We start from the raw sequence: 6,000 nt of genomic DNA on the forward strand, positions 1-6,000 counted from the left end.
CACCACAGCCAAACCACTGTAATATCCCAATTTATTTATACTTATTCTGACTGACTTGGGCCCTGTGTCATTTCGGCCAACGCTGCTTTTATTAGTGTACAGCTACTCTGCTTGGCTCCACTAGACCTCATTTGTAGAATTAAATGTTTTTTTCCTGTAAGACATTAGATCAAGCTATTTTCAATAAACAAAACATGAAGGCCTCATCAGCAATTCTTAGTAACAAAGGGAAACTCTTATTGTACAGTGGACTTGTTCACTTTAAGCCCTTCCTCCTCACGCTCGTACCAACTAGCAGCTAAACCTTAACAAGAGCGTGGGTGGGACTAGGTAGAGGGGTTTACCTTTAGGCAAGTGCTGGTGGACACATCCAGGGTGTCCCGCCATTGTGTCTCATCTGTCAGCGTCTGATGAGTTTGTGCTTCACATCCTCGTGAGTCAGCGTAGCTCGTCAACAACAGGGGAGCAGGCTGCTGTGGTACACATCTGTGCAGACCACTACAGAACCAAACCAACTCAAAACACCTGACTCTCTGAGACCTTCTGCACAGCCTGTATAAGGGTAAAGTGCATTCATTCAGTATTCAACCCCTTGGACTTGTTACAACCTTGAATTCAAAAAGACCTCTAAGGGCTTTTTAATAGTTTCTTTAACATTGTTTGTATAATTTTCTATTGTATGGTACTGCAGCAGTGTTTCCCCGATATGCATCTAGAGGCGGAGGTGCTGAATTTTTATGATTTTCAAAATCAATGATTCTTTATCGTTTGGTAAAATTCCTCTCGTTTTTTGACATTACCTACAAGCCGGGTTGCGACAACAGGGTTGCTATTGCTTAATTGTTTTGTCCAATAAATGTTCATAATTATTATAATGACAAGGATTTTAAAAAATTGCACGCAACTTAAACATAGTTCCACTGCTACAATTCCAACATGGGGGAAACGCAGTACTGTATCATGCACATAAAGTAGTTATGTAGTTTTGACATTTTAAAACATGGAAAATGTCCAACTAGATTTATACAAATACATGACTTAATATTTGAATAATAATTCTCAAAGAAGTCCTAAACACGTCTGCTAAATCTATCAGCTCCTTTTTTATTTCATTTTTCAAAAGATTTATTTTGGGGCTTTTTGCTTTTATTTGATAGGACAGTGAATAGAGTAGGAGGCCAGGAAGAGAGAGCAGGGAGTGACATGCGAGAAAGGAGTATTCCTGTTTTATGTGTTACTGGTCTAGGTCCAAATCTTGTGACCATTTGCATGATTTTACACTACAGCTACCCCCCTTTTACAGCTGAACAAATGACACAGTCTATTAATGTTTGTTCTACTAACTAAAAAAGACATTCGGTAAAACAGCAGAACCATCAAGCACATTTATGCTTATTAACCTTCACAAAACCTTCCCTTATTTGAACAACGAAAGCGTCAAATCATCTTTTCCACAGGTGATAAGCAATAAAAAACTGGCAATGAGTGTGACAAACAAAACGGGCAGGAATTACTGAATCACTAAGTGTGTTTTCAAAAGAACCTAGAGAGAAAATGTCCTCTCCAGTGTCCCTCACACTTGACTTTACAATCTGCAGAGGAAGGAGAGGGACATGGTGAGGGGGTGTGAGGGGACAAAGTGAGTGTGCCACAGTTTCAGCGACGATGACAAATTTAGTACCATGTGAAACCATCGCGTGTGAGTAAGTTAACTGGCACGGCTCGCACAAGGAGAAAACCAACTTCCTGTTAAAGCTTGTAACAGAGGGTTGACAGAAGTCAAAGAAGTCTCGCTTTGTGCTACATGAAAGGACACAGTCACACAGATACTTGTTTTCTTATTCAATAAGTGCACAGCACGACGATTTAACATTTTAACAAAACTTCAGGTCTGGATTCTGTTGATGGTGTTTCAAGGCCAAATGCAAATGTTATGGCTGCATAAGAAAACGTGTAAATAGACTGTTCATTATATTTTAAATTAGTGTGAAATGTTGATAATTCTTAGATATAATATCTCAGCCTTTTAGAGCAAAACGATGAAAGACTTCAATCATTGAGTTTAACATCATCACTTGGAGTGACTTTCTCTGAGCTCCCCAACTCTGACTGACAGGCTGGGAAAACCCTCAGATATGCGCCACACCAAAATTTCCACTGAGTGACTCAGTTTCTAATGCATCTTGCTCTGAATGTCACTAGATGTCATGCTAAAGGGCATCTTCTTCTCCCAGTGCCACTCCTCAAAAAAAAAAAAAAAAAAAGCAATCTGCACTGCCATGTTTGCAGCCAATATCAAAGACGTCATAAATCTGTAATATCATAAAATATTACTCAACACATCCTGCTGTGCCAGGAGCCATATGGTGTGCATAGATTACATAAAGAAAAGGAAGCAGCTAGAAAGCACTTGTTAGTGCTTCAAATGGAGGGTAATAAGCACTTATGGCCAATCTGTGGTTTCATTTGACAACATTTTACAAGATAACACTTTGTCAAGTTTGCTGCAGGGTATGCAACTCAAAATGTAACGCGCTCCTTGAATCTAGACACCTCAAGCTGACAGGGGTTAATCAGGGCAGGGGTGTTAACAAATGAGGAGGGATATCTGTCAGTCTGCAGTGCTGCTTTAAGGCTGCAGTTTTGCGTCAGAAGAATGCATACATGTGTGTTCGGGGCAATCAAGTTTCCAGCACGGATCACAAGAATGCAGCCTGTTCATCCATTTCAAGCACACCGAGGAGAGGAAACGAGCTCCTGGCATTATCGCTATGAAAGACAAAAGGATAGGTACTCGAGCAAAGTTCACCTCAAGCCTTAAAAGTAGCCCGAAACGAAGCAATGACAACCATAGCACTCGTCTACAAATGTACACATTTCTTCGCATTCCGTTGCACAACAAACAAGCTCTTGTCAGAGAGGGTACATGCGGTCAGACACATGGCATTTTCACGTTTTGAACTCCTCGTATCGACACTTTTTCGAAGTGGTAAGCCACAAGGTCAGTAGGTTTGTTTTCGCGAATTGGCTCGAGTCAGCGTCTGCAAGCACGAGCCACATTGAAGAGCACGGGAGCGTTAGCTTTTTTTATGCTAGCAGCCCTGAAAGACGTCAAATCCTCCCCTAAATATAACCTCGCTCGGACAAACATTCTTGTTGTAAATATTCGACAATTTGATTTTGTGCTGAATGACAAACTTGATAGGAGTGTCCGCATCAAGTAACTCAGTCCAGTTATTTCTGTCAATGAACCGCAGCCGGCAGTTTAAAACCTGTCACGCTCGTGCATAATCTAACCGTTGCCACGCATGACGCATTCAAATTCCTCCAGGTGAAACCGCTTTAAACGTTAGTCGGCTAACCTGCAACAAATGCAGACACCTGAGCGCGTGCTGTCAAATGTTGACAAGCTGTCAATGACAAGTGGATGGTAGTACCTGGGACCTGTTGACTCCTCCTCCCGGTCCCCTCTGGCTGCTGCTGCTGCTTTCTGCTGCTGGCGGTGGAAGTTCAGCCTCGCAGCTGTAAATGTCTCCGATGCGGTCGTGGGTTACTCTTATGAAAGTTTTCTACCGACTCTCAAATCTGCTAACCGTGGCTCTCAAAAGTGCCGAGTGACATTAGCTCCCCTCTTCTCCTCCTCCTCCTCCCCCCTCTCCGTCCCTCCCTGGGCAAACCTGTAGGTAAAACGCGTTCAGAGAGCAGGCAAGTTTGGCACCGCTTTCACACAGCCAACCACGGCACTCACGTTCTCTGGCTGTGAAATCTAACACCAGCTTTGGCCACGCCCCTTTTTCTTTTTCTGGGGGCCAGTCCTTAAAAAGTGACTGTCCTGCTTTTTCCAGATGTGCTTAGAGCTCCGCTGAAATGATGGGAACTTACATCCAAACAGGGCCTGCAGCAATTAATGTTTTAAAGTGTGTAAACTTTGAACTTGCCTTCCTGCTAAAATGTTGTACTCCTATTTAAATAATCTTAAAATACTTTTTGAGAAGTCATGTAGTCTACTGAAATAATTTTCCCATCTGAGTGTTCCGATATTATTTATACAATGTACAATGTTTAATATATTAACTGGAGTGTTATCATACATCCAGCCATTAAAATGTAACCGTTTATGGAGATTAAACTGTTATGTATATTTTTGTATCTATAATATCCAATAATATAACATAAAGTTCAAGCTATTAAGCTTCGTCAACTCCAAAAATTCAAAACTGCGTGTATGATGTACAAAGTGTTTAACGGGCAGGCTCCACCCCCTCTAAATGACTACATCAAACAGAAAATCTCTTCCTCCAGAACCACCAGAGCAGCTGTTAGAGGGGACTGCGAGGTTCCCCTCAGATGTTCCTCATTTGGTCAAAATGTCTTGTCGTTCAAAGGAAGCACATGGAACAGCCTACCACTCTCACTCAGGGAATGTCCAAGCTTTGCCCCTTTTAAGGGTCATCTGAAGTTGTGGCTGAAAACAAACCATGTGATCATGTTTAACCATCCTCTTTTACATACATAGACACGTATATGTAATTTACCCCAGTGCAATTCTGAGTACATAAACACATTTATGTGCTAACTCTATGCATTAGTATGCACTATGCAAACTGAGTAGTAGAGCCATGTGCAATCACAACAGTATTTAAAGTTACAGGCTTGAGGGCAAATGTGCAATTTACACCAGTACCTCTTAATGATGTGCACTTTACCTCCCTCAGCAGCACTTTATGCACTTTGAACTCTGATGGTCACTTTAACCTGGTTTATTCTGTTAACTAACGTACAGTATATGTTGTTGTTTTGTCATTTGTTTTGGTGTTGCTTATCATTGGGATTTTATGTAATTTTGTTTACATGTTTACAATCAACCTGCCAAGTGACTACTGATAGAAATTAACCTATGTATGGCTATAATCTGGCATATTGACATGTTTAGGTTCACTAATATCCTGTCCGTGTTTCAATAAATAAATATGAATCTTGTTTTTTTATCTTCATTTTAAAAGTTTGAAAAGTTATTTTATACATCTAATAGAAAGTTGTATATTTTTCTCTGAAATGATAATTCAAAGAAGTAAGTGACATAAAACGAAAAAGGCTTCTTAACTTGGGTTCAAATACTCACATTTGTGTTTTAGCTTGCTTAGATGATACACGTAGTTCTTTGCTATTTCAGCAGATACTAACTTACACAAAACCTACTTTTATTTTCTGACAGCAAAGAGTCTTTTTGTTTTCAGTTGCAAAAGAACGTAACCTTTAATATGAGGTTAAAGTAAATAGTGCCTCCGGTGAATTTGCAGTTATGTAACTTTTAATATTTTAAAAGCAATGCAGCCAAATACAACATTGTTACAGAGTGTTCCAAGCCAAAAGAAAACACAATGAAGTGTATTACTAATTTCAAACAGGCCTAAAGATGTGGAAGATTTTATAAAACATTGATGAATATCTTTTTAATTTAGCATGAAAAACTATGAAAGTAATACTCTGAGTTAAAGAACACCAAACAACGACCAGCCTACATCTTGCGACTTTTGCAATGAATATTCTTCATAATGATAACAACAACTTCATCACAAAACATGCATCTTTCATTAATGATGCAAACACTTTATGAGAACATATTTTCTCCTTATTTTTGTGAAGCTTTGAAAAAAGTCTTTTTTCCACATCATGATGACGCCACACCCAAACAACTGGAGAATTCTCAGATTTTATTCAAATATGTATCATTTTTATAAAAATTTAAACAGTCTGGCCCTCCAAGCATTGCGTGACTATGCCTTCCCCCTCCTGCTGAGAACACCATTAAAGGCTCTAAAATATCTACCCCCATCGTTTGTAATGTACTCTGTTTTTGTCACACAGCATTTGGGCTGTCAGCTCCCTCTGTTACAGTCTGCCACTTAGACGATTTCTGTACCAGATCGCAGAACTGCAGCTCTTTTTATATGCAAAGCAAAATAATACATTTGTCAAAAATCAGCCCAACTGTGGACT

The 6,000-nt window shown here is 39.8% G+C and overlaps 1 protein-coding gene across 3 annotated transcripts in view; it reads right to left on the bottom strand.

Moving 5' to 3' along the window:
- The window catches only part of raraa (retinoic acid receptor, alpha a), a 147,007-nt gene extending 143,053 nt beyond the window's left edge, over positions 1-3,954 (bottom strand). For all 3 annotated transcript variants that reach the window (XM_079333891.1, XM_079333890.1, XM_079333889.1), the window contains exon 1: positions 3,438-3,954. The gene's annotated coding sequence lies outside the window, so the exon portion shown is untranslated. The remainder of the gene's footprint in view (positions 1-3,437) is intronic.
- Positions 3,955-6,000: the final 2,046 nt, after the last annotated feature.

Source organism: Symphodus melops (assembly GCF_947650265.1).
Source record: "Symphodus melops genome assembly, chromosome: 21".
Lineage (NCBI taxonomy): Eukaryota > Metazoa > Chordata > Actinopteri > Labriformes > Labridae > Symphodus > Symphodus melops.